Source organism: Cryptomeria japonica, chromosome 9 (assembly GCF_030272615.1).
Source record: "Cryptomeria japonica chromosome 9, Sugi_1.0, whole genome shotgun sequence".
Classification (NCBI taxonomy): domain Eukaryota; kingdom Viridiplantae; phylum Streptophyta; class Pinopsida; order Cupressales; family Cupressaceae; genus Cryptomeria; species Cryptomeria japonica.
Genome location: NC_081413.1, coordinates 146,716,907 through 146,732,272, shown reverse-complemented (window position 1 = coordinate 146,732,272; position 15,366 = coordinate 146,716,907).

Below are 15,366 nucleotides of genomic sequence, written 5' to 3'. Positions count from 1 at the left end.
GTTTTAAATAAATTATTTATTTAAAATAATTGTGCAACTTGCTTTTGTAGGAAAATACAAGTGGGTGGAGGATAAAGGTGATTTAAATAAATAATTTATTTAAAATAATTGTGCAACTTGCATTTGTAGGAAAATGCAAGTGGGTAGAGGATAAAGGTGATTTAAATAAATGTTAATTTATTTAAATGTAAGAGGTGGGATTTTGGGGGATTTAAATAAATATTAATTTATTTAAATGTGAGAGAATATTTAATTAAATAAATATGATTTATTTATTTAATTAATGGTCTGAATTTGGTTAAGTGAATTAAATCAAATAAATTGAATAATTTATTTAATTAATAGGAGAAGAGGGTGAAGATGAATTAATTAAATATTAATTTAATTAATTATTAATTGATGGTTAAATAATCAAATAAATATTAAATATTCATTTAATTAAGTGGACAGATTTATGTGACTACAGTTGGCATTTCAATAGAAGGAGATTATTGATATTCATTAAGGATATTGAGAAGGTTGTTGAAGATTATTTGATATAACTAAAAAAGGATGATAACTAGCTTTATAACATTATTTTATCATTGATGTCAAGAAATTAATTTTCTTATTCAGTATGATGTTGCCATATCTGAAGAAGTATGTTTTGATGAGTATTAAGTGGTCGGTAAGTGACAAAGAAAGAATGTGATAAGAAAGGGGAGAAATAAGATATTCAACGAGCAACTATTACCGAGTTAGACAATGATAAGATCATGATGTTTAGATTGTTTTGATATCCTACATATGTTGCTAATTGTAAGGCTAATACTATACTATGTCACTGAGAAAAGAACCTAGTCGATAAACCCTATGGAACCTAGTCGGTAAACCCTAAGGTTGTCGATATCGGTTAGTAAAGGTGGAATGTCTACCGAGTAAAGTTTAGTATTTACCGAGTTGCAACTGAGTTATGATAGATCGCATTGGATGGATAAAAGCATTATTTAATGAAGGACGCCGATAAGCTAGAGATGTATAAATGATTGGTATGTCGTGCATGAAGTTTGTTAAGGATCTATGGAAATGGAAGATCGGCAGAAAGATCTACAGCTCAGATTGAACCGCAATAACCTTGTGCAAGTTCCAAGAAAGGAATGCAAGTCCCAAGGCAAGGTAAAACATTATCAGATTGAAGAATGTATTGAACCTAATCAAGATTGAAGATTTGATGGCTAAGATTGATCATGGGAAATGTGATCAAGGAGATTTAGCGGTTAGCAAATTGTTTATAAATAAGAAATTATTGAAGAACAATGTATGCAGGCAAGTGTAAGCAGAGGGATGCTACATAGTGATTACCGAGCATAGAAGCTTGAAGACCTGTTTGAATAATAGAGTAAGGAGCCCAACAAAGGGACAAGATAAGTCATATGACAAGATTGTTTTGAGAAAAATAGAATTTTCTTTATCATTTTAGATGTGAAGTTGCAGATATATATTTTACTACTGTTATTTTCTAAGTGACAGAAAATCTCTTAACCGAGTGGACTTAACAGTCTTATTTCTAAACCCTCTAGCAAGGTAACATTCTAAATGAGTATTTGAAATCCTTTGACAAGGTCACTTCTAACAAAGTGAAGATCCTAATAGATCTGAGGGAGATCCCTTAACCGGGTCACATCTAGCAATGTGTTTGTAATCTTTAATAGGATTTGCTTTTAACTGAGCATACTCTAGAAGAGCATATTTCTTAGTGGGTCCGAAATCCCACAGTGGTTTTTCCCTATTTGGGTTTCCACATTAAATCTGGTGTTATATGTGTTATGATGATTATGTGTTTATGAGTTTGCATGTTCAGCAGTTTTTTATTATATTGTTGAAATATAAGTTACCGAGATTGAATCTGTTGATTTTATGGAGGATTAAGTTTGTATGATTCACCCCCCCTCTCATCTTGTTAGCTATTAGCATTAGAACTTTACAGTAATATGATTTAGGTAGAGGATTTGGTCGATCATTGGAGATCAAATTGGGTTTATGTAAGAGTATTTAGTCCTCCGATATTGAGCTTAATCGAAACTATACTCTAGCATAGGAGATGCTATCTTTTGCAGTTTGACACTTCTCTGAATTGTTGTCTGGATTTCTATGTAGTTAGTGAGACTCCTTTTGTGATGAGCCGTGTGCTCTAGGTTGTTGGCCTTCCTGCAAGTGCAAGCCACTCAATTGACATTCTTACTATAGAATTAATATCTAGCTGTGGGTAGGCTTCCCACCGCAGTTTTTCCCTTTACTGGGTTTTCCACATATAAATCTTGGTGTCATGTGGATGCTATTTATTTTGTGATTATTTTTTATACTTAATTGGTTTAACTACTATTCTAGTATTAATGTTTTGGGTTCCGATATTAAAGTTTTTATTGTTAATGATTCTGATAATCTATGATAACTGATTCCCCTCCCCCCCCTCTCAATTGTCTTCCGGTTATTTGAACTGTCTAACAATTGATATCAGAGAATTAGTCCTCTTTGCAAAATACTTAACCACTTGAGGAAGATCCTATGGTGATGAACAATTCAAGTTCATCCATTTCTTCTAGAGCTATCTTTTAGAGAGATATTCCTAGGCTTGATGGAATAAATTACATAGTATGGAAGATTCAGATGGAGACTCATCTAAGATGTCTTGGCAAGGATATTTGGCAGATCACACAAAATGGTGTCACACCTTATAATCTAGGATTTGGTAGTCCTCCTCTAGCAAACCTGGATAAGGAGCTTGAGAATGATTGTAGAGCAAGAGAAGCCCTCTTGTGTGCACTTTCTAATCAACAAATAATGGGATTAACTGACAAATCATATGGAAAGGCTATATGGGATAAGTAGGAGACTCTTAATGAAGGTGACCCTATAGTGAAGATTTCTAAACTTGATGGTTACCAGGTGAGATATAAAAACCTGGAGATGGAAGAAGATGAAAGGATTACTACATTCATGGAAAGGGTAAATGAGATTGTTATGAGAATTTAATGTTGTGGTGGAACTCTGAGCAAAGATGAAATTGTTTCTAAAGTTCTGAGAGCCCTACCATCGGCTTACAAAATGAAGGCTACTGCCATTAATGAGTTGAGAAAAATGGCTAATACATCTATCAACAGAGATACTTTGGTTGGGAAACTATTTGCTTTTGAGCATGAAGAATTTAGACATTCTAGAGCTGTGAAGTATGGACTTGCTTTTCATGCATCTACATTTGCAACCGGTAAGAAAGATTAGAAAGATTTGTATGCAAGGGAATTGGAAGATATGAAGAGAGAAGATGATGAGTTTGAGAAAATTGAAGCACTATTTGCTAGAAGAGTACCCAAAGGACTGGTAGGAAGTAAGTATGAAGGAAAAACACCTTTTAAATGTTTTGCATGTAATAAGATTGGTCATTTTGCATCTGGATGTCCTGAAAGAAATTCAAGATTTGAAGAAAGAGTTAGAAGATCATTTAAGCCTAACCCTAGATATCAGAACAAGTATAAGTACAAGAAAAATAGAGACAAATCATGCTACATAGCGGATGACGAATACAACACTGATTCTGATGATGAACCGATAGAAAACTCTACTAGTGGTTTTGGCAATGGGTGTTCTTGGCTATCAAGGAAGATGATCCATCACTGGAAGAGAATGTACCTAAATAGAAGGCACTTGCTACTAAAATTGAAGACAAGGATGAATGGGTAATTGACAGCAGTTGTTCACATCATATGACTGGAGATAAAGGGAACTTTCTATCTTTGCAAGAATTTGATGGTGATCTAATTAGATTTGGAGATGACAAAGAATGTATGATCAAAGGAAAAGGAACTATATCATTGGATAGTAAGAACAATACTACCAATGTTTATTATGTTGAAGGTTTAAGGCATAATCTTTTCAGTGTAGGACAACTAGTAGATAAAGGATTTCAATTATAGTTCAAGGATGGAAAATGCAAAATCATTAACAAATTTGGTTTGGAGATTGCAACTAGTACACAAACAAGAGGTAACATAGTTCATTTGAACTCTAGTGAGAAGACATGTTTTATTATACAGATTGATGAGAGTTGGATATGGCATAAAAGGTTGTGTCATGTGAATTTTGATTGCATTGTGAATATCAGTTCAACTAAGGCAGTTAGGGATATACCTAAGATTATGAAGCCCTATAATCTGGTATGTAAATAATGTCAAATGGGTAAACAGGTTAGAACCTCTTTTAGGAGTATACAAGATAAATCAAATGATGTTCTTGATCTTATTCATACTGATTTGTGTGGCCCCGCTAGAGTTAAAAGTTTTCAAGGTGATAGATATTTCATGGTAATCATTGATGATTATTCTAGAATTATGTGGGGTTAATTTTCTAAAAGAAAAATCTAAAGCATTTGAAAAGTTTAAAATCTTTAAGGCTAAAGTGGAAACTGAGATAGGATTGAAGATTAAATGTTTGAGGTCAAATCATGATGGAGAATTCACATTCGGTGAGTTTAATAACTTTTGTGAGAAGCATGGTATAAGAAGATAGTTCTCTGCTCCCTAGACACCTCAACATAATGGAGTTATGGAAAGGAAGAACATAACTATCTTGGATGTTGCTAGAACAATGATGATGGAAGCTAGTCTACCTCATATCTACTGGAGAGAAGTAGTGAGCACAATGGTTTATTCATTCAACAGAGTACATATCAAAGGAGAAACTGGTAAGACACCTTATGAATTATGGTTTGGCAATACACCTATAGTAAAGTACTTCAGAATATTTGGTAGTAAATGTTAAATTAGAAGAGATGATATCATTGGAAAATTTGATCCTAGATGTGATGAAGGCATATTTCTTGGTTATTCTAATGAAAGCAAGGCATATAGATGTTATAACAAGAGATTATAGAGAATTGTGGAGAGTGCTAATGTCAAAGTAGATGAGTTGAAGAAAAGTCAAATCAGAGTTTATGAGAAGGAACCGACAGTGGAAATGATTATATTTGAGCCAATAGCACCTTTACCAGAGCAAAATGTTGAACTAGTTACTCTGGTAATATTAGATAATTCTATAGTAACTAAAGAACAAGGAAGAGGAATATAGAATTAGAGGACTCCTAGGTATGTGAGATTGAATCATTCAAAAGATCAGATCATTAGGGATAAGAGAAATGGAGTGATGACAAGAACAATACTGGCAACTAATGAGGTATGTTTAAATTCACAAGTTGAACCGGTATAAGTAATTGAGGCATGTAAAGATGAATATTGGTTGAAAGTTATGGAAGAAGAATTAGATCAGATTGAGAAAAATAACACATGGACTTTGGTTCCCTAGCCTAAAAATAAGAATGTTATTGGAGCTAAATGGGTTTTTAGAAATAAATTGAATGAGGATGGTCAAGTTATAAGAAATAAGGCTAGATTGGTTTGTAAAGGATATTCTCAGAAGTAAGGAATTGATAATGAAGAGACTTTTGCACCTGCATCTAGGATTGAAGCTATAAGATTATTTCTTACCTATGCTACTTATAAAAACTACAAGGTTTATCAGATGGATGTTAAATGTGTATTTTTGAATGGGGATCTTAATAAGGAAGTTTATATTGAGCAACCTAATGATTTTTCACTATCAGATGATACAAAAATGGTTTGTAGGTAAAGGGAAGCTTTATATGGATTGAAACAAGCACCTAGAGCTTGGTATGCAAGGTTGGATAAATATCTTTTGAAGCTTGGTTTAAATAAGGGCAGTGCTGACAATAATTTATATTATAAAATCACTGATGATGATATACTGATTATTGAAGTATTTGTTGATGACATTATTTTTGGAGGTGAAGATAAGTTATGCATAGAATTTTCTAAGAATATGGAGAAAGAATTTGAGATGTCTATGATTGGTGAGATGATTTTTTTTTTTGATTTGTAGATTACGTAGACTGAAAAAAGGTATTTTTATTTGTCAAACTAAATATGCTAAGGAATTGTTGAAGAAATTTGGTATGGGAGATTCTAAACTGGTAAGTACTCCTATGGTTATAAGTGAGAAATTGACAAGAAAAGATGTTTCTGCACCGGTAAATCCTATAAGATACAAATCTATGACTAGAGGTCTGATTTATTTGACTTGGAATAGGCCTAAAATAACGAGTGTTGTTTATATTGTTTCAAGATTTCAGAGTGATCCTAGAGAGAATCATGAGATTGCAGTGAAAAGGATTTTTAGATACTTACAAGGTACATCAGAATATGGTTTGTGTTACCCTAAGGAAGATAAATTTACTTTATCTGCATATACAGATTCTGATTGGCTTAGAGATATTGATGACCGGAAAAGTACTTTCGGTGGAGCTTTCTTTCTTGGAAAGAAGTTGGTTTCATGGATCAACAAGAAATAGTCATGTACCTCTTTATCTACTGCTAAAGCTAAGTATGTTGCTGCTACTACTAACTGTACACAAGTTCTATGGATGAATCAAATGTTGAACGATATAAAGGTGGATTTTGATGCACTGATAGTAATTCACTGTGATAATTCTACTGCTATTGATATATCAAACAATCTGGTATTTCATTCTAAGACAAAGCACATATCTATCAAGTACAACTTTTTAAAGGAAAAGGTGGGAGCAAATGAAGTCAGATTGGTTTATGTAAACACTAAAGAGTAGATTGTAGATATTTTCACTAAACATTTACCTAAGGATTCATTTGAGTGCCTAAGAGATAGATTGGGAGTTTTTGCCCCTCCGGTAGAGACTTGATTAATGTGGTTTGGCATTAGTTCGTTATGCATTCTCAAAGATACTGTAGACACCTAAAAATGTCTCATTTATGATGTACTAATTATTCGTCTAATTGATTAAATAATTCTTTAATTATTTAATTAAGTTAATTAATCATATTCTTCTAATTTCATATTTCCTCATCATCTTACTACTTATTCTATTTTTATTATTTCATCATTTGATCATTTTAACTATTTTCTAAATGTTAATTAAATATTTATTATTTAATTAATTTTGATTAATTCCTCAATTTAAATAATCTTTATTATTTAAATAAATTACTAACTATTCAATTTCTATCTCTCTAATCATCTAATCATTAACCCTTTTCTAAATATTAATTATTTAATTAATTGTGATTTAATTCCTTTAAATTAAATAATATTTATTATTTAATTAAAGTCCATTTCTAAATAATTAAATAGTTTCTTTAAATTATTTAATTAACTAATTAATTCTTCCATTTCCAAATCCCCAAATTCTAATTTCATTTAATTTCACATTCTTCTAATTTCTTCTAAATTCAATTACATGTGCATGATTTTAAAAATCAATTTGAAAATCAAAGTCAAGTTCTAAGTGTAGACACCCAAAAATGGTCAAACGCTTGCAAGGTCATACTTTAACATTTACGCATTGCCTCATTTTAGGTTTTTGCGTCACATTAACATTTCTTCCATGTTACGCACTTGGTCTTTATCATTTGCGAGCATCAAGTCCTTCTTCTGCATTCTTCATCTATCTCGCTTTTGAAATAGGTCTTGTCGATAGCAATCTTCAGTCATGATTTTGGTCGATCTTTGTCCTTGTCAATCTTGTCATATTGCGATCGATTCGTCATCGATCCTTGTCCTTTTTCAATCATGTGAATTTGGTCAATTTGTCATTGATTTTTGTCAACCAATTTCAATTAAATCATTTATCACATTGGTCATTTATCAATTCAAAATCATGATCAAATCGATATCAACTATCCTTTGTCAAGACCTAATTGTCATCCTTGCATTTCTAATTCATCTTCCAAGGTTTTATGATTTATTCATTTAATCTTGTTTGGCATTTTCCCTCTAGGTTAAATAATTTATTTATTTATTTATCCTAAGTCTTCTTGTCACAATTAAATGTTCATTTAATTGGCTAATTAATTCCTCTTATTTTTGTAAATTAATTAATGAATGAGAAATTATTAATTAATTTACCTATTTTTCATCAATTTTCTAATTTCCAAGTCATCATTTCCAACTTAATTTTCTAATTTCTCCTAAATTCCTAAATGTCTATTTCTATTTCAAAATCTTGTCATAAATCCTTGCATAGCAATTTGTCATAGACATGTCATAATTTTGCTATTCTTGATTTGAATTTCCATTCAAATCACTATCATGCTAATCTTTTCATCTCTCCAATTCTTCTATAAATTGGATGAATTTCTTCAATCAAATCCCTTGATCCTTTGAATCCTTAATAACCTTGAATCCTAATTCCTATCAAACTACCGAACTTTCGCTTCTAGTACTCTTGAGTTTTTCATCAATCTTGCTTTCAATTGTGAGTGCACTTGTAGGTGAGATCCACAAACCCATTGAAGAGGAAAGAACAACAATGGACCCGCATGGAAGGAGTATTCAATTCTACATCTGGTTTGCATAATTTTCATTTTTGAATGCTTTGTTTTCATACCTCTATTGAGTGTGCTTAGAATTAGGTTCATTTCAATGAGTGTTCTTTTGATTGAGTTATCATGTCTTGTGTTTTGATTGATCTACTTATTTTAATGATTCCTAATTCCGATGTTACACTAAGTATATTCAAATACTAAATTGAATTTAAAATAAATTCAAATATTTGAATAAATCTCATGCAAAGATTAAATTGAAATAATAAGTCTAAATGCAAGCACATGCTAAATTAATTAATACAATAAATTAATTAATTAAATCATTTATCTCTCCAGTCTCTATTTTCATCTTCTAGTTCTCTTGGTCATCTTCTTTATTTCTTCCAATCATTCTTTTTCTCCTTTCAGTTAGCTTTTTCTCAATCAGTTGACTCCTTTAATCTATTCAATCTATTCTATTTCACCTCCAAGTCAGCAGTTCAATTATCAATCAACATGTGAACTCACCTGAGCTCCACCTCTTAATCAATTTGTTCCACCTTTCAATCAATCTTCTCCAAAAATCTATAAATTGAGCATTCAATCTCCATTTTCAACAATCATGGATTTTGAATCTTTGTGTCACTTGCAGGTTACCAGCGCAATATCTGAGAGCCATCATACCACAGAGAATAGAAGAGCAATGGAAGTTATACGTAGTCATGGAATAGGGAGTCTTTAATTGATTTCTTTTATAGTTCATATTTTGCTTGATTGTGTTATTTCATTGTTTGTTTATTAGAATTCATTGATTAGATAGGGATTCATGATTTCCCTATGATTCTAATTGATATTTTAAGATGAATTTTTCTTGCAACATTTTGGTGAACCCGATGTGAATCAACAACACTCTGATTTGGAATTTTGCATATGCCTACAGGTATAGGTATTGGATCTTGCAAGCTACACCTATCTTTTAAATTCATATTCTAAGAGGTTTTCTGATTTTAATTGGTGTTTTATTAAAAAAAATTCAAGACTAACATTGTGCAGATCAGGTTTTAGGCAAGATTGTAGGTTGTTTAAAGATTTTAGCATATCTTTCACATTATTCTGAATATATTCATGATTTTTTTTAGTGCAGGTTAATGATCATCTCATGGATCTATAGTAAAAAAATCAGCTTTACACCATCATTTTTGAGTGAGATATGATAGATTTAATTATTTTCATACATCTTTGATTTTTTGCCCAAATAAACAAATTTTTGTGAGATGTTTTTACAAAAGGTTAAGGATCTTGAGACACGTCTATAGTAAAAAAATTTGGATCTGTACAATTTGTTTTGTTTGGGATATGATCATTTTAATTTTTTTAATAAATTTTAAATTTTGGGCACAAATCAGAAATTTTTTCTAAAATTCTTACATTTCTGGAAATCTCTTGAAATTTCACAGGGGGTATCTTATTTACAATTTTCATTTTGATGTCAAATAATTAACGCAAAACTATATCTTTAAAAATTCATTTTTTTCCATAAATCTGCTCTCCATGGTGCAAATTAATGTCCTTTTCTAAAATTCTTACATTTTTGGAAAGCTCTCTAAAAGTCATCAGGGGTATCTTCTTTGTAATTTTATTTTGAGGTTAATAAAATAAATTAAAAAAATAAAAATAAAAAACTTTTTTTTAATTTTATTTTGATTTCTCTTACTAATTGTTTGTTTGCAGCGTGTGGCGAAATTACAAAGAAGGCTTGATCATTCCAAATTATTTTGGACACCATTAAAAATTTGATTGTAGGATCCTTTAGGGTTAAATCACTTTTGGATTTTGGGTTTAAAATTGACATACATGCTTTCACACTTCAATTTGGTGCTTAAAACAAATCTGGTTAAAATTGACATGCATGCTTTCACACTTCAATTTGGGGCTTAAAACAAATCTGGTTAAAATTGACATGAATGCTTTCACACTTCAATTTGGGCTTAAAATTAACAATGGTTAAAATTGACATGCATGCATAACACTTCAGTTTGGCCTTAAAATCAACAATGGTTAAAATTGACATGCATGTATAACACTTCAGTTTGGGCTTAAAGTCAACAATGGTTAAAATTGACATGCATGTATAACACTTCGATTTGGGCTTAAAATCAACAATGGTTAAAATTGACATGCATGCCTTCATATTTCAATTTGGTGTTTAAAATGGACATGCACATGTGTATTCAACACCTCAATTTGGGCTATAAAATGAACTTGAATCAGGCTGCATTAGATTAAATCATATTTGATTTTCTTAAGGTAAATAATTTTTATCATGTTTGGGGTGGACCTACAGTTGCATTAACTAACTTTCCACCTACCTTTGGGGTCTTGGGAGAAAGGAATGAGGTGACTGCGACATCCAATTTTATTTTATTCTACATAGTGAGGGGTATCTTTGATTGGGGATTTCATCACCCCACATAGGTACTTCGAATTGGGATGCGTTGGGGATATCATCTCTCCCAGTGTACTCACGAGCGGGTTTTTTGAGCTGCTATATAAATATACTAGTCAGGCGGCTAGAGTGTTGAGTGAATTCAACGTATGTGAGGGCCTTCCCTACACCGATAAGCTCAACTAAAGTCTTAAGTTGCTTGCTTTGAGAATCTGTCTTTGGATCGGGAACCCTCGAAACCCTACAATAAGAACCAACTTAGTAGCCCAAAACCCTACATTTAGTGATTCTAGGAGTGTGGATCATACCCCATAGATACCCCTCATGTACCTTACATTATGAGACAAAAATACCTCGGTGATAAGATCTTCAGATCTTCGAGGTAAGAGAGACTAGCATGCTCGAGAAGTGTGTGCCGTGGAGTGGAGCTAGTGCTGCCAAACTCTTTATCTGTCCATCTTGTTTCAGTTTTTTGTTGTGGGGGCCTGATTGAATGGTGTCCACTTTTCAACCTAAGATTGTATTCTATTCTTTTTATGTATTGTTGTGTCAGACTAGTATTGAGTAAGTCCTTTGGGCTATTTCAGGCCCTATCCTGCATATCTCTAAATTCTCTGAGATTGTTTGAAAAACCAGTTCAGTCAGCTATATCTACCTCCAAACATTTGTTCTCAGACTTGAAGAAACCACAAAATTGTCCTACACATAGAATTACTAAAAATAAAGTCCATTTTTGAAACGTCAAAACTAAAAGATTTATACACTTGTGACCATAGGAAGTCCTTGCATAGTCCTCATTTATGTCCTCATTATCATCCCAAGTCCTTCAATAGTCCTCATTTACATCCTCATTATTGTCCATAGTTGTTGTATGGTCCTCATTTACATCCTTATTATCATTTATAGTCCTTTCATAGTCCTCATTTACGTCCTCACTATCGTCCTAAGTCCTTTCATAGTCCTCATTTATGTCCTCACTATCATCCTAAGTCCTTGCATATTCCTCATTTACATCTTTATTATCATCCTTAGTCCTTGCATAGTCCTCATTTACATCCTTATTATTGCCCTTAGTCATTGCATAGTCCTCATTTACGTCCTTATTATCATCCTTAGTCATTGCATAGTCCTCATTTACGTCCACATTATCATCCTCATATACGTCCTTGTCTAGACTTCATATATGTATGTCTTAGTCTATCGTCATTTGCATAATTATCCCAGAAAGTCATACCCGAAATGTCCAAAACACAATCAGAGGATCGATCAAACTCAACCTCAACTCAAACAAGTTTGTCATGTTCAACAAATCAAACATTGTCACATTCAGAGAAATGGAGAAAACATCTTACATGTTGTGATCCTAGGTCCAAACCAAACAAGAAAACATCATGGATTGGAATTATACATTTTGTAGGGAAGGTGGAGGATTCATCCCATCCATTCCTATTCCATCACCATCCATAGAAATATTATCTCAACAAATCAAGACTTTGCAACAACAAGTGGTAGACATGACTAGTCCAAACAACCATAGGGGTTGTTAGAAAAAATGACCACAGAAGTGATGACCACAAGGGAATCAGTATCAGGCCAACCTTCTTCTTCTTGTGAGACCATTCAAACATTCCAACCTTCATTCTTCAACAAAAGAATTCCTACCTCAATTCAACCAACATTAGAGTCATGTAAACCTTCTTTTTCTTTCAACCCACTATATCAATCATACCAATCATGTCAACCCAACAATCAAACCCCTTTCAACCAAAATCAAACCCCATTCAACCAAAGTCCAAATCAAAATTCACACCAACCCAACATTCAAAGTACCTCTTTCAACCAAAATCAAACCCCATTCAACCAAAGTCCAAATCAAAATTCACACCAACCCAACATTCAAACCACTTTCAACCAAAATCAAACCCTATTCAACCAAACTCCAAATCAAAATTCACACCAACCTAGCATTCAAACCTCTTTCAACCAAAATCAAACCCCTTTCAACCAAAGTCCAAATCAAAATTCATTCAACGAAAATCAAACATCTTTCACCCAAAATCATACTCCTTTCAACCAAAATCAAATCCCTTTCAACCAAACCCCAAATCAGCCATGTCTATCCACCATTTCATCATCCGCTGAAGTCACACAAGACTAATCCATGCCATCTCTATCTAATAACACAACCTCCCAATGGCTATCCATCGTAAAAATACAATCTAATTCAAGTCATGATTCAGAGGATCTCATTCAAAATCCTTCTTCATCAGGCCAAAATGTTGAAACATTCCAACAGTCTCCCATGCATTTCCAAACTCCTTCCTAGTGTCAAGAGGATCATCCAAAATCAGAAGAAATGAGTCCTGAAACAAATAAACATCAAGAACAACCACTTCCATCCTACCCAATTTTTGATCAAGATCCCATTGACCAAGAATCTTATGATGATCCCCTCACTCTTTTCTATTCCATTCATAATGACACCCTTTCATCTCAAGAAGAAAGTGTCCTTTCGAGTCCCATCCAACATCCACCTCCTAAGAAAGATCGATACATCCCTTCTATCCTTCATAATAATCATTTTCCAAGACAAGATCAAAGCATACCTTCACTTTCATGTCCTAAACAAGATCCCATTATTTCTCCAAATCTTGATCAAGATCCCTCCATCCCTTCATCTCCATTTCATAATCCTCCATGTTCTTCACAATATTCCCTCTCAAACAAACATACCATTTCTCCTAGGGATCCCAATCCCTCTACACAAGTTGTTCATGAACCTCTTATCAATGAAATCACCAATCCAGATCATACTACACAGAGCAACTTGTCAACAATTGTATGGGTGCCATCATCAAATGATAATGTAGGGACAAAAACAAGCATAGCACCCACTCATGTCACAACTTCAGAACTAGAATAAATTTGCCTCATACACCCACACTTGAAAGACCGAGGGCAAGAGAATCTACCACGATTGGATTACTTTGAAAATGATAACGCTATAGGTGAATTCAGGGGTTCCAAAGCTAGATTTCCTTCTCATGATCCACAAAATCGAAAAACTAAGGAAATCAACATTGGAGATGATGAACATATACACTTAGTTGAGTCCTTATATCCTATTGGAAAAGACATCTTTATCCAACTCTTCAAACAAAGGCCAATGAACTATCTACACAAAACTCTCTGACCCTATGAACAACATGCACCTTAACCGATATTATACCTAAGGGTTGGGTTAGTTTAGGTTTTACTTTCCACATTGCATATCATATTATTCAAAGCATTGCATTACATATAGTTTGGTTTTTTAAAATGCATCACATTTGCAAAGTTTATGCATTTTCATATAGCAACACCAATAAAACAAGGCAACTTTCCAAGTTTATCATTCGTTTGCATTCAAGAGAAACAAGGGTCATCTCCTTTCTTAGATATTCGGACATGAAGTCTTTGAGGTTCTAAGGTCATTCATTTTCAACATTACCCTGTGATGACACTTTACTTATGGTTGGGTAGTGATTTCACTATTTGAGACTTGTTAGCCCAAAATCTATCAATTTCTATATCTCAAGAATATTAAGAAGATCTCTAATTCATTCTAGACACCTAGTTGATCATATGACTAGTGAAAAATCTAAAATTATACTTCAGCGCCACTGTAATTGTCACACCCAAGTAGGTTTCATTACTTACAAGTCAAGGAAAGAAAATAAAAAGTAAAAAAGCTATGCCAAATATCCCTCTCAAGGAAAAAGAGTAATGATATATAACTGAAATATCATGTATAAAAATGCGATAAAAAGATTGACTATGGGAACATGCAAGTAACTCCATTAGGGCTATGAATACCTACTAGAAATGGAGCAATATTTGAGAAATTATAGTCTATAACCTCATCGAAGCTCTAAAAGCTTGCTGGTAGCGAGGCTCTATTCGGGATGCTTTTGAAGTTAGGATAATCCAAGTAGCTAGTCATATAGGATGCTAAGGATCTTTTATGAACACAAGAGCATGAATTAACTCATTTGCACACACGTGGGCGAAAGAAGATCTAAGTTTCAAGAACCAATGGAGAAGTTTTCCGCATCCCCATTTGTAAATCCTAGTCACTAAGTGTGTTTAGTTGAATGTTCCAAAGGGCCTTAAGGATCGATTGACTTCTTATCTATGAAATGTTTTGCACCTCCATTTCAATCGGTGTATTACAAATGATACAACAAACACAATCAACCTTGTTCAAATAGGAAATGCATCTTCATCATGCATATTGCATTAACATAGGTCATGTCAAAAATTAATTGTCTCCACATGCATTATGTAGATCATCATGTCATACAGGTCTGCATAATGGGGGCATAACTGAAAAAAATCCAAAAAATCATATAAAGTCCTGAAAAAATCCAAAAAATCGTATAAAGTCCTGAATATTTCAAAATCCAAAAACATTGAAAAACTCAAAATCCAAAAACATTGAAAAATTCAAAATCGAAAAACATTGAAGAACTTAAAATCAAAAAAACATTGAAAAAC